This window comes from Pongo pygmaeus, chromosome 3 (assembly GCF_028885625.2).
Source record: "Pongo pygmaeus isolate AG05252 chromosome 3, NHGRI_mPonPyg2-v2.0_pri, whole genome shotgun sequence".
Classification (NCBI taxonomy): domain Eukaryota; kingdom Metazoa; phylum Chordata; class Mammalia; order Primates; family Hominidae; genus Pongo; species Pongo pygmaeus.
In genome coordinates, this window is record NC_072376.2 from 94,501,453 (window position 1) to 94,516,837 (window position 15,385).

General features: G+C 37.2%; 1 long non-coding RNA gene across 1 annotated transcript; it reads left to right on the plus strand.

Annotated features, from left to right (window-relative positions):
* Positions 1–4,446: 4,446 nt before the first annotated feature.
* Positions 4,447–11,902, plus strand: LOC134739373 (uncharacterized). The gene is made up of 3 exons (XR_010125969.1): positions 4,447–4,535; positions 10,863–10,911; positions 11,687–11,902. It is a non-coding gene; the product is annotated as an uncharacterized LOC134739373 (long non-coding RNA).
* Positions 11,903–15,385: the final 3,483 nt, after the last annotated feature.

Below are 15,385 nucleotides of genomic sequence, written 5' to 3' on the forward strand. Positions count from 1 at the left end.
TGAGATCTGGAACAAGACAAGGATGCCCACTCACACCATTGTTATTCAACATAGTACTGGAAGTCCTAGTTACAGCAATCAGACAAGAGAAAGAAATAAAGGGGATCCAAATTGGAAAGGAACAAGTGACATTATCCTTACTTGTAGATGATATGATCTTATATTTGGAAAAAACTTAAAGACTCCACAAAAAACTATTAGAATTGATAAACAAATTCAGTAAATTTGCAGGATACAAAATCACACACAAAAATCAGTAGCATTTCTTTATGCCAACAGTGAACAATCTGAAAAAAGAAATCAAGAAAGTAACCCCATTCATAATAGCTACAAATGAAATAAAATATCTAGCAATTAACCAAAGAAGTGGAACATTTCTACAATGAAAACTATAAAACATTAATGCAAGAAACTGAAGAGGACACCAAAAAATGGAAAGATATTTCATGTTCATGTACTAGAACAACCAATAATGTTCAATTGTCCATACTACCCAAAGCAATCTACAGATTCAGTGCAATCCCTATCAAAATACAAATGACATTGTTCACAGAAATAGAAACGATAATCCTAAAATTTATAATAACTGCTAAAGACCCAGAATAGCCAACGCTATCTTGAGCAAAAAGAATAAAACTGGAGGAATAGCATTATCTGACATCAAATGATATTACAAAGCTATAGTAGCCAAAACAGTATGGTAATGGCATAAAAACAGACAAATAGACCAATGGAACAGAAAGCACAGAAATAAATCCACACATGTACAGTGAGCTCTTTTGACAAAGATGCCAAGAACATACATTGGAAAAATAACAGTTTTCAAAAAAAGGTACTGGGAAAACTGGATGTCTATATGCAAGAGAATGAAACTCTTGCCATATACAAAAATCAAATTAAATGGATTAAAGACTTAAATCTAAGACTTTAAACTATGAAGCTACTAAAAGGAAACATTGGGGAAACTCTACAGGACATTGATCTGGGCAAAGATTTCTTTAGTAATACCTCAAAAGCACAGGCAACCAAAGCAAAAAGGGACAAATGGGATTACATCAAGTAAAAAAGCTTCTGCACAGCAAAGGAAACAATCAACAAGGTGAAGAGACAACTCACAGAATGGGAGAAAATATTTTCAAACTACCGATTTGACAGGGGATTAATAACCAGAATAAATAAGAAATTCAAACAACTCAATAAATAATTTGATTTAAAAATGGGCAAAAGTTCTAAACAGACATTTCTCAAAGGAAGACATGAAAATGGCAGACAGGTATATGATAAAATGCTCAATACCATTAATCATTAGGGAAATGCAAATCAGAACCACAATAAGATATCATCACACCCCAGTTAGAATGGTTATCAAAAACTAATAACAAATGCTAGTGAGGATATGGAGAAAGAAGAAGCCTCATACACTGTTGGTGGAATGTAAATTAGTATAGCCACCATGGAGAACAGTATGGAGGTTCCTCAAAACGCTAAAAATAGAGCTACCATATGATGCAGCAATCCCACTGCTAGATTTATATCCAAAAGAAAGGAAATCAGTATATCGAAGAGACACCTACACTCCCATGTTTATTGCAGCTCTATTCACAATAGGCAAGATTTACAATCAACCTAAGTGTTCATCAATCAATGAACAGACAAAGAAAATGTGGCACATATTACACCATAGAATATTATTCAGCCATAAAAAATAATGAAATCCTGTCATTTCATGTCAGTTTCACGGATGGAAATGGAGAACACTATGTTAAGTGAAACAAGCCTGGCACAGAGAGACAAATTTCAGATGTTCTCACTCATTTGTGAGAACTAAAAATTAAAACAATTGAACTCATGAAGCTATAGAGTAGAATGATCATTACCAGAGGCTGTGCAGGGTAGCATGGGGGTTAGGGGAAATGGAGTGGGGATGATTAATATGTGCAAAAATATACGTAGATAGAATGAATAAAATCTATTATTTGATAGTATAACAGGGTGACTAAAGTCATTAATAATTTACTGTGTATTTAAAAATAACCAAAAGAGTAGAATTTGAATGTCCCTAACACAAGGAAATGATAAATACTTGAGGTGATAGATATTCCATTTACTCTGATGTGTTTATTACATATTGTATGCCTGTATCAGAACATCACATGTACCCCATTAATATACACAGTTATCATGTTCCTATAGTAATTAAAAATTAAAAATATACATACACATTCATGGAAGCATTTTATTGTATGTAAATTATACCTCAATAAAGTTATTTTTACTTAAAAAGTTAACATTTTTTACATTTCTGACTACATTTTGACACTGTTGGTGTAATAAAAAAGAAGGAATGAATATGAAGCATTGAACAAAAAGAGCTACCATCTGTGCTCAGCATTTGAAAAAGATTTTTTTCACTTAATTTTTCCATAAAACCAATGGCTTGACTTTATTTCCAGTCTCACTTGAGAGATGAGAAAAGCTGACATTATAATAAGCAGTGTGGTTGGCTTGGAAATTCAGATCCATCAATCTCCAAAGTAGTCCATGCTCTCAGCACTACATCATGATTTTTCCCAAAGGAGGAAGACATTGTACCCTCAATATGCCAACAAAAAGGAAAATAAGTGGGTTTGCCACCTGGGCAGAGCAGGAACAAAATAAATCATCAAGAAGCTTTTCAGGGACCACTAATATCAATAGACCATCAAGTCTGAACTGACGGAGCAGCAAATGTAATTATTGCACCAGGAAAATTCCAGTTTAAGATACTGCTTAATCTCAAAGATACAAAGGTTCTTGTTATTATTCTCATTTAGAAGGAGAATTAACTTGCAAAGAAGGGCAGGCATTTTCAAAGATAACTCTCCGACTTATCTTGTTTACCAGAATGGTTATGTTCCCAGCTCATCATGTTTTACAGGTGAATTCTTTCAAAATTTGAGGGACAGATAGTATCATATGAAGCAAATGGATCCAGCACCAGAAAGAACATAAGTAAGAAGTGGAAAACAACCTCATAAATTCTAGAAAAGCAAATACAGCCTGAATACCAAAATTTCACAAAGATATACAAAAAAATTTTTTTGGAAAGGCTAAGGGACAGGGAAGAAAAGGGAAGAGGAAGGAAAGAAAAGAGTGGAAGGAGACTTAGAAAAATTTCATTTAAGAGTATAAGAGTGAAATTACAAATAAAATGTTAGCAAATATAATTCAACAAAATATCATCTATGGTAACCAAATAAAATTAAGCAGAGAAAACAAGAATGGCCCAGTAATGAGAAACTTATGAATATGATATGCTGTAATGGAAAAGGCCAAACAAGAAGATCCATAATTTACCATTTAATCATTTGCCCCAGCTTGTCATTCATTTTTTTAATCCTAACATATGAATACATAGAAGTTACTGAAATACTTTCTTTGAATAAGGAAAAATATCAATTTATACTAAAGATGAAATATACATTTATAACATCAATAAATAAAACTCCCCAGCTGCCAAAAAGGCATTTAATAAAATTAACCTCCATTCCTGATTTCATTACTAGCTTTAAAATAGGACAAAAAGGAGAAAAGACTTTGAAGTGAAACAGACCCAGGTCAAATAAAAACACCACCACTAACCTCATGTGTACATAGCCCAGTGCCTGGCACATAATAAACACCCAATAAACAAAAAGTAATTTTTATATCAAACAAACAACCAGCTTCATGCTTAATAAATTCTACAGGCATAATATTAAAATTAGGCACAAAATAAAGAAGCTTTCTATTACCAATATTTAGTATTACACATATGAAACAAAAGTCATGAATGCAGTAAAGAAAAAGACAAAATTATCCTTATTTGCAGATGAGTGGCTACCTTGAATATCCAAATACAGAATTCCAATAACTAGTAAAACTAAAAAAAAAGTTTTAAAAAATGGCTAGATAAAACATACTTTTTTTTTTTTTTTTTTTTTTTTGAGACAGAGTCTCGCTCCATCGCCCAGGCTGGAGTGCAGTGGTGCGATCTCGGCTCACTGCAAGCTCCGCCTCCCAGGTTCACGCCATTCTCCTGCCTCAGCCTCCCAAGTAGCTGGGACTACAGGCACCCGCCACTATGCCCGGTTAATTTCCTGTATTTTTAGTAGAGATGGGGTTTCACTGTGTTAGCCAGGATGGTCTCGATATCCTGACCTCATGATCCGCCCGCCTCCGCCTCCCAAAGTGCTGAGATTACAGGCGTGAGCCACCGCGCCCGGCCGAACATAAATATTTTTTAATCAATAACATTCCAATATAGTAGTCTAATTAGATAATATAATTTGTAGATAGATTTTATTTACTATAGACAGAACAAAAATTTTAAAGGGAAAATTTCCATGAGAAATACATATATCATGAAAAAACAAAAATATTTATAGAATAATATTTGAATAAGAATAGGAAAATTGGGGGGGAGGAGCCAAGATGGCCGAATAGGAACAGCTCCGGTCTACAGCTCCCAGCACGAGCGACGCAGAAGACGGGTGATTTCTGCATTTCCATCTGAGGTACCGTGTTCATCTCACTAGGGAGTGCCAGACAGTGGGCGCAGGTCAGTGGGTGAGTGCACCCTGCGCCAGCCGAAGCAGGGGCGAGGCATTGCCTCACTCGGGAAGCGCAAGGGGTCAGGGAGTTCCCTTTCCAGGGGTGACAGACGGCACCTGGAAAATCGGGCCACTCCCACCTGAATACTGTGCTTTTCCAACGGGCTTAGGAAACAGTGCCCCAGGAGAGTATAGCCTGCACCTGGCTCAGAGGGTCCTATGCCCACGGAGTCTCATTGATTGCTAGCACAGCAGTCTGAGATCAAACAGCAAGTCGGCAGCGAGGCTGGGGGAGGGGCGCCCACCATTGCCCAGGCTCGCTTAGGTAAACAAAGCAGCCTGGAAGCTTGAACTGGGTGGAGCCCACCACAGCTCAAGGAGGCCTGCCTGCCTCTGTAGGCTCCACCTCTGGGGGCAGGGCACAGACAAACAAAAAGACAGCAGTAACCTCTGCAGACTTAAATGCCCCTGTCTGACAGCTTTGAGGAGAGCAGTGGTTCTCCCAGCATGCAGCTGGAGATCTGAGAACAGGCTGACTGCCTCCTCAAGTGGGTCCCTGACCCCTGACCCCCGTGCAGCCTAACTGGGAGGCACCCCCCAGCAGGGGCAGACTGATATCTCACACGGCCGGCCAGGTACTCCAACAGACCTGCAGCTGAGGGTCCTGTCTGTTAGAAGGAAAACTAACAGAAAGGACATCCACACCAAAAACCCACCTGTACATCACCATCATCAAAGACCAAAAGTAGATAAAACCACAAAGATGGGGAAAAAACAGAGCAGAAAAACTGGAAACTCTAAAAAGCAGAGTACCTCTCCTCCTCCAAAGGAACGCAGTTCCTCACCAGCAACGGAACAAAGCTGGATGGAGAATGACTTTGACGAGCTGAGAGAAGAAGGCTTCAGACGATCAAATTACTCCGAGCTACGGGAGGATATTCAAACCAAAGGCAAAGAAGTTGAAAACTTTGAAAAAAATTTAGAAGAATGTATAACTAGAATAACCAATACAGAGAAGTGCTTAAAGGAGCTGATGGAGCTGAAAACCAAGGCTAGAGAACTACGTGAAGAATGCAGAAGCCTCAGGAGCCGATGCGATCAAATGGAAGAAAGGGTATCAGCCCTGGAAGATGAAATGAATGAAATGAAGCGAGTAGGGAAGTTTAGAGAAAAAAGAATAAAAAGAAACGAGCAAAGCCTCCAAGAAATGTGGGACTATGTGAAAAGACCAAATCTACGTCTGATTGGTGTACCTGAAAGTGACGGGGAGAATGGAAACAAGTTGGAAAACACTCTGCAGGATATTATCCAGGAGAACTTCCCCAATCTAGCAAGGCAGGCCAACATTCAGATTCAGGAAATACAGAGAACGCAACAAAGATACTCCTCGAGAAGAGCAAAGACACATAATTGTCAGATTCACCAAAGTTGAAATGAAGGAAAAAATGTTAAGGGCAGCAAGAGAGAAAGGTCGGGTTACCATCAAAGGGAAGCCCATCAGACTAACAGTGGATCTCTCGGCAGAAACCCTACAAGCCAGAAGAGAGTGGGGGCCAATATTCAACATTCTTAAACAAAAGAATTTTCAACCCAGAATTTCATATCCTGCCAAACTAAGCTTCATAAGTGAAGGAGAAATAAAATACTTTACAGACAAGCAAATGCTGAGAGATTTTGTCACCACCAGGCCTACCCTAAAAGAGCTCCTGAAGGAAGCACTAAACATGGAAAGGCACAACCGGTACCAGCCACTGCAAAATCATACCAAAATGTAAAGACCATTGAGACTAGGAAGAGACTTCATCAACTAACGAGCAAAATAACCAGCTAACATCATAATGACAGGATCAGATTCACACATAACAATATTAACTTTAAATGTAAATGGACTAAATGCTCCAATTAAAAGACACAGACTGGCAAATTGGATAAAGACTCAAGACCCATCAGTGTGCTGTATTCAGGAAAACCATCTCACGTGCAGAGACACACATAGGCTCAAAATAAAAGGATGGAGGAAGATCTACCAAGCAAATGGAAAACAAAAAAAGGCAGGGGTTGCAATCCTAGTCTCTCATAAAACAGACTTTCAACCAACAAAGACCAAAAGAGACAAAGAAGGCCATTACATAATGGTAAAGGGATTAATTCAACAAGAAGAGCTAACTATCCTAAATATATATGCACCCAATACAGGAGCACCCAGATTCATAAAGCAAGTCCTGAGTGACCTACAAAGAGACTTAGACTCCCACACATTAATAATGGGAGACTTTAACACCCCACTGTCAACATTAGACAGATCAACGAAACAGAAAATCAACAAGGATACCCAGGAATTGAACTCAGCTCTGCACCAAGCAGACCTAATAGACATCTACAGAACTCTCCACCCCAAATCAACAGAATATACATTTTTTTCAGCACCACACCACACCTATTCCAAAATTGACCATATACTTGGAAGTAAAGCTCTCCTTAATAAATGTAAAAGAACAGAAATTATAACAAACTATCTCTCAGATCACAGTGCAATCAAGCTAGAACTCAGGATTAAGAATCTCACTCAAAACCGCTCAACTACATGGAAACTGAACAACCTGCTCCTGAATGACTACTGGGTACATAACGAAATGAAGGCAGAAATAAAGATGTTCTTTGAAACAAACGAGAACCAAGACACAACATACCAGAATCTCTGGGATGCATTCAAAGCAGTGTGTAGAGGGAAATTTATAGCACTAAATGCCCACAAGAGAAAGCAGGAAAGATCCAAAATTGACACCCTAACATCACAATTAAAAGAACTAGAAAAGCAAGAGCAAACACATTCAAAAGCTAGCAGAAGGCAAGAAATAACTAAAATCAGAGCAGAACTGAAGGAAATAGAGACATAAAAAACCCTTCAAAAACTCAAGGAGTCCAGGAGCTGGTTTTTTGAAAGGATCAACAAAATTGATAGACCGCTAGCAAGATTAATAAAGAAAAAAAGAGAGAAGAATCAAGTAGATGCAATAAAAAATGATAAAGGGGATATCACCACCGATCCCACAGAAATACAAACTACCATCAGAGAATATTACAAACACCTCTACGCAAATAAACTAGAAAATCTAGAAGAAATGGATAAATTCCTCAACACATACACCCTCCCAAGACTAAACCAGGAAGAATTTGAATCTCTGAATAGACCAATAACAGGAGCTGAAATTGTGCCAATAATCAATAGCTTACCAACCAAAAAAAGTCCAGGACCAGATGGGTTCACAGCCGAATTCTACCAGAGGTACAAGGAGGAGCTGGTACCATTCCTTCTGAAACTATTCCAATCAATAGAAAAAGAGGGAATCCTCCCTAACTCATTTTATGAGGCCAGCATCATCCTGATACCAAAGCCTGGCAGAGACACAACAAAAAAAGAGAATTTTAGACCAATATCCTTGATGAACATTGATGCAAAAATCCTCAATAAAATACTGGCAAACAGAATCCAGCAGCACATCAAAAAGCTTATCCACCATGATCAAGTGGGCTTCATCCCTGGGATGCAAGGCTGGTTCAATATACGCAAATCAATAAATGTAATCCAGCATATAAACAGAACCAAAGTCAAAAACCACGATTATCTCAACAGATGCAGAAAAGGCCTTTGACAAAATTCAACAACTCTTCATGCTAAAAACTCTCAATAAATTAGGTATTGATGGGTCGTATCTCAAAATAATAAGAGCTATTTATGACAAACCCACAGCCAATATCATACTGAATGGGCAAAAACTGGAAGCATTCCCTTTGAAAACTGGCACAAGACAGGGATGCCCTCTCTCACCACTTCTATTCAACATAGTGTTGGAAGTTCTGGCCAGGGCAATTAGGCAAGAGAAGGAAATCAAGGGTATTCAATTAGGAAAAGAGGAAGTCAAATTGTCCCTGTTTGCAGATGACATGATAGTATATCTAGAAAACCCCATTGTCTCAGCCCAAAATCTCCTTAAGCTGATAAGCAACTTCAGCAAAGTCTCAGGATACAAAATCAATGTACAAAAATCACAAGCATTCTTATACATCAATAACAGACAAACAGAGAGCCAAATCATGAGTGAACTCCCATTCACAATTGCTTCAAAGAGAATAAAATACCTAGGAATCCAACTTACAAGGGATGTGAAGGACCTCTTCAAGGAGAACTACAAACCACTGCTCAAGGAAATAAAAGAGGATACAAACAAATGGAAGAACATTCCATGCTCATGGGTAGGAAGAATCAATGTCATGAAAATGGCCATCCTTCCCAACGTAATTTACAGATTCAATGCCATCCCCATCAAGTTACCAATGACTTTCTTCACAGAATTGGAAAAAACTACTTTAAAGTTCATATGGAACCAAAAAAGAGCCCGCATCGCCAAGTCAATCCTAAGCCAAAAGAACAAAGCTGGAGGCATCATGCTACCTGACTTCAAACTATACTATAAGTCTGCAGTCACCAAAACAGCATGGTACTGGTACCAAAACAGAGATATAGATCAATGGAACAGAACAGAGCCGTCAGAAATAATGCCACATATCTACAACTATCTGATCTTTGACAAACCTGACAAAAACAAGAAATGGGGAAAGGATTCCCTATTTAATAAATGGTGCTGGGAAAACTGGCTAGCCATATGTAGAAAGCTGAAACTGGATCCCTTCCTTACACCTTATACAAAAATCAATTCAAGATGGATTAAAGACTTAAATGTTAGACCTAAAACCATCAAAACCCTAGAAGAAAACCTAGGCAATACCATTCAGGACATAGGCATGGGCAAGGACTTCATGTCTAAAACACCAAAAGCAATGGCAACAAAAGCCAAAATTGACAAATGGGATCTAATTAAACTCAAGAGCTTCTGCACAGCAAAGGAAACTACCATCAGAGTGAACAGGCAGCCTACAAAATGGGAGAAAATTTTCGCAACCTACTCATCTGACAAAGGGCTAATATCCAGAATCTACAATGAACTCCAACAAATTTACAAGAAAAAAACAAACAACCCCATCAAAAAGTGGGCGAAGGACATGAACAGACACTTCTCAAAAGAAGACATTTATGCAGCCAAAAAACACATGAAAAAATGCTCACCATCACTGGCCATCAGAGAAATGCAAATCAAAACCACAATGAGATACCATCTCACACCAGTTAGAATGGCAATCATTAAAAAGTCCGGAAACAACAGGTGCTGGAGAGGATGTGGAGAAATAGGAACACTTTTACACTGTTGGTGGGACTGTAAACTAGTTCAACCCTTGTGGAAGTCAGTGTGGCAATTCCTCAGGGATCTAGAACTAGAAATTCCATTTGACCCAGCCATCCCATTACTGGGTATATACCCAAAGGACTATAAATCATGCTGCTATAAAGACACATGCACACGTATGTTTATTGCGGCATTATTCACAATAGCAAAGACTTGGAACCAACCCAAATGTCCAACAATGATAGACTGGATTAAGAAAATGTGGCACATATACACCATGGAATACTATGCAGCCATAAAAAATGATGAGTTCACATCCTTTGTAGGGACATGGATGAAATGGGAAATCATCATTCTCAGTAAACTATCGCAAGAACAAAAAACCAAACACTGCATATTCTCACTCATAGGTGGGAATTGAACAATGAGAACACATGGACACAGGAAGGGGAACATCACACTTCGGGGACTGTTGTGGGGTGGGGGTAGGGGGAGGGATAGCATTGGGAGATATACCTAATGCTAGATGACGAGTTGGTGGGTGCAGCGCACCAGCATGGCACATGTATACATATGTAACTTACCTGCACGTTGCGCACATGTACCATAGAGCCTAAAGTATAATAATAATAATAATAAAAAGAAAAAAAACACTCTAATGTGAAAATAAAGATAATATCGAGAGAAAAAAAATAAAAAAATAAATTAAAAAAAAAAAGACATGAAATAAGTGCTATTGAGACATAAGGAGAAAACTTCATTACTATTTACCATTTATGTGCAAGTTCTGGACAATAAAATAAGACAAAAACATAAATAAGGTGTTAATGGTAAAATAAATACAAAATAAAGTTTTTAAAAAAAAAAGAAAATACAGGGTGTGTTTGTGTGTGTGTGTGTGTGTGTACAGTATATATATATAGTGTGTGTATATATATTCAAGTTCAGTATGTGTATATATGTGTGTATATAAAAAAAAAGAATACGAAAATTATGATAAATATATAAAGGCTTCCAAAATGTATATTTGTATTTAAAATTCCAACAGGATTAAGAAGACTTTAAGTGTTCTGAAATTCATCTGAAAGAATAAGCGGGTAAGAATATTTACAAATAAAAATTTGTAAGTTACTGAACTGTATACATGTAAGCTCTCAAAAACTGTGCTGAACCAACTACAAAATTAAGGTAGTTAAAATAATATATATACAAATAATAAAAGGCTCATATGCCTAAATTCAAATAAATAACCAGAATTAGACCCTGTCGCCCTAAAACTTAGACCCTAAACATTTAAAGTATGATATTGTAGTCATTATAAATCAGGAGAGAAGGAAAAAGTTACTTAATAAATGATGTTGAGAAAATGAGATGAAAATGTGAAAAACAGCTGGGCACAGTGCCTCATACCTTTAATCCCAACAGTTTGGGAGGCCAAGGTGGGAAGATCACTTGAACCCAGAAGTTCAAGACCACCCTGGGCAACATAATGAAACCCTGTCTCTATAAAAAATAGAAAAAATTTAGGTGGGCACGGTGGTGTGCGCCTGTAGTCACAGCTACTTGGTAGGCTGGGGCGGGAGATCTATTGAGCCCTGGAGGTCAAGGCTGCAGTGAGCCATGATTGTGCCACTGCACTCCAGCCTGGGTGACAGAATGAGACCCTGTCTCAAAAAATAAAACAAAATAAAAATGTGAAAAACAAACTAATAGAGAATTCCCTCTTTTGCCATAACTATAATAATCTCCAGATGGATCAAAAAGTGGAGTAGTTACAGCTTGTAGCATAGAAAAACTCTCAGTGGGTGGAAGGGGAAGGTGCTGGGTGAGGGAGTGCTGATTCTATCTGTCCCTTCTCTTCCTCTGCTGCAGGCAGAGCCTGGTCACAGACTATGTCTTGCTGTACGTGCTTGTGAAGTAGCACCTGCCCCTGGAGTACCAGCTGCTGCTCATCCCTTGTGCATTCAGTGGAAACTGTCTTCCCTGCCCAATAGCCAGGCCTCAGCACTTGCCCTGTCCCTACCTGCAGCCCTTTGCCCCCACACACTCCTCCAGGTCTCCTCCTGCCCCTGCAGCATCAATTATGTGTGACAAACAGAAAAAAGAAAAAGAAAAACTATAAAACCTCTGGAAGAAGAAGGAATTCCTAAGCTCAAAAGCAATGAAGATACAAGATCAATAGCCTTACTGCACAGAAATTGGAAATCTCTCCAAATCAAAAAAAAAAATTAAAAGGCATGAACTGAGAAAAAATTTAGCTTTTGCAGTAAGTGATTAATCTTTTTACAACTTACAGGTTCACATATACAATAAGATGAACCTGATAGCCTTATAACAAATAAACAATCCACAAAAGAAACTTTTCCACAAAAGAAACTACAACTGACAAACCAACATTGGGAAATGTTCTAACAGAAATTAAAGAAATGCAAATAAAACTACAGTAAAAAAGTGCTATGTTTTTTCATGAAATTAGCAAGTGTTTTGTTGAATAATAGTCCATCCTGGCAACAATGTTGTGAACCTGATCTTTTTATATACCCCTGTTGAAAATATAAATTGGCATAACCATTTTGAAAGTAATTTAAAATATTTATCAAAGGCCTATCATTCATTCATAGCCTTTTACTCAGTAATTCCATTTTGAGAAATTTGTCTCAGAGAAATAAATATAGGAAATGCTTTGTGTGCAACGATATTCATTAGAGTATTTATAACAGCAAAAATTTGAAGAAAAATCTTAAATACCCAATAATAATGAAAAAGCTAAGTAAATTATGGTTATACCAACTGAATGGAATAATAAGTAGGTATTTCAAATGATGAATAAAACAGTTAAACATGTTATCTATGGGAAGTAAAATTATAAAAAATTTTCATTTGGTACTTAATGCATTTCTAAATGTTTGAATTTGTTATATCTTTCCTGTTATAACAAGAAAAAGGATATAAAGATATTTCCATTTTGAAAATATAGTTGAAATAATAGTTACAAAGATTGTAATAAATAAAAGATGTGCTTGCTATCCTTTCGGAAAAAAAAATATCTGGAATGAAACTCCTCTAAACACTAATAGTGGATGTGTTTATTGATGAGAATGTAGATATTTTGTGTGTTTTCCAAATTATCTTTATTGAATTCAGCGAACATTTATTGAGATCCTAAGCAAAAGGCACTGACTACAACAAAGATGTATAAGGTACTGCATGTTGCTTATTAATGTGCATGAATTATTCTTATAATATTCTGGACAGTCATGTTCTCCCTGCAAAAGAACTCTTAGGAAAAACTGTATGATCACAAACAATCTGCTAAGAGTTTGTTATTATATAAGCATTGTGGTATAAAATTATAATATCCATTTTCAAACATGTGTGAGAAAATACTACTAAGATTTAATAATTTTAATTTACAATAGCAACTTCCAGACATCACTCACTCTATCAGATCTGAAAAAAGAGAGAGAGAAATTTATTTCTATTCCTTCAGATCCCTGAGATTTAAACACCTACCTTGATTGCAGAAATTGAAAGTGAAAATTTTTCAGTGCTGGGTACATATAGTAAATATTTCTACCAGCCTCAAAAGTGAATTTGAACATGTCTGGGAATTTTAATAAAATATTGACCAGTTTAGCATCTGACCAGCTGAAAGGCAATTTCTTCTGTTATCTTTCCTAACATTCATTCATCTGTTAAATGAGCTAGAGCATATAAAGCACTTAAAAGAGTGTCCAGCATATTGTAAGCACTCTGCAAAAGTTAAATATTACTTTTAACAGTTTAACAAATATTTCTAAGCAACTACTATGCACCAGACATGATGCTTTTAATAAAGCACAATTATGTAGCTGAAAAGCAGCTCTGAAGAATGGGAAATCCTCTTTTCCCTTCAACATGTTCCTGGGCCCACATCAGATCTCCACAATCAATAACAAAATGTCACTAACAAATGTAGGCAGAATGTCCACACCATTGAAGAGGAAAGAGAAATAATGTCTTTCCTTTGTGTCTTCTGAAAAGGAGTAGGTCCTCGGTGTGGTTGTTACCTGTCCACACTTGGAGCAATCAAAGAGTAACCAGGAAACAAATATGTAAAAGCCAATGTGGTAACAGAGAAGGATGGTGAAGTCTCTGGAAATAATATGGGGGGGTTCATTGGCTGAATCTGAGGGGACAATGATGACAGAGTTGGTATTGTGTCTGCACAGGCCATCCCTAACTTTAAGTTCTTTCTCGACCTCTCCTAGGACTGCCTCCTTACTGACACACGCTAACTAATGGCTGAGTGACAGCTCACAGGAGGGACAAGCCATTCTCTAAGACTCATAGAAGAAAAGGAGTATAAAGAAATCATTTGCAAAGCCTACTGGGATTGAACAAAAGGTAGCTTTGCTAAAGAAAACCACATCAAATGTCACTGAAGAGTAACCACAAATCTTAGTTAGAATCTATTTTCTAAGAGGAAGTAGATCCAAAGTTGCACATCTTAATAACCAATATTCATAAATAGCTACCACCCTGCTTCCCTCCCTGCCCCACAAAAAAAAATACCCTTTAATAAGGTAAACACAAAAGTGCTTAACTGATAAATAAGAAAAACAAACATTCTGATTGGCACCACAGGAGGTGAATTTGTGTTTTGACAGTAATAGAATCCAAAACTCTAAACAGTACTGTTAAAAACGCTTAAACAATTTTGTCAATTTCGTGCTTCCCCTGCTTCATCACCACATTGCAAGTTGATTAGAGGAATACTACATATGTTTTTATTATAACACCAATAAATTTCTAGGTATTTAATTGCAGCTTAACATCCATCTCTCCAATGAAGGCTGAGGGAGGAGAGGGTGAGCAGCAATGAGGTAATTCCCTCAGCAGCTTGGAAAGTGAGGGAAGCTCGAAGCACGCTAGAGGTGTTTCTCAGCCTCCTGCAGGTATAACAATGAACAGTGTCTTTCTCAGAAAAGGGAATGATCCTCTCTGATTCCTCGGGCAGGTTTCTGAAGTAACAGCCTTGCAGTTTCTCAAGCTAATATTATAAATAAAACATTAATCATTATTAACCCTGCCTGAAAAAAAAGAATGCTGTGCTAAGGAACAATCCACATTTTTCTGGGCCAAATTCAGAATTGTTTACTCTTAAAGGAAACTCTTTGTTCCTTTTACTGAGGTTTTCTGACTCAAGTAAAATCCTCAAAGAATCTTCAAAATTGAAAAATGCCTTGACTGTCAAGAACACCATAGTCAAATACTTGAGTAAAATGAAACCTTGTCTTAAGCTGCCAAACAAGCAGTGTCTTATATTATGTAGCCTGTAATGTAAAATGATGATGTTTAACAACTTGTTTAACTAAAGATTATTTCAATACACAAGACCCAATGCTCTGCCAATTCCTATCCAAACCCAGGAATTCACTCTTAGGTTAAAAAAAAATAATAATAATATATATATATACACACACACATATATACACACACACACGTATATATACACACACACACACATACGTATATATACACACACATACATGCATATATACATATATATCTCCTTTAGGAGACACTCAA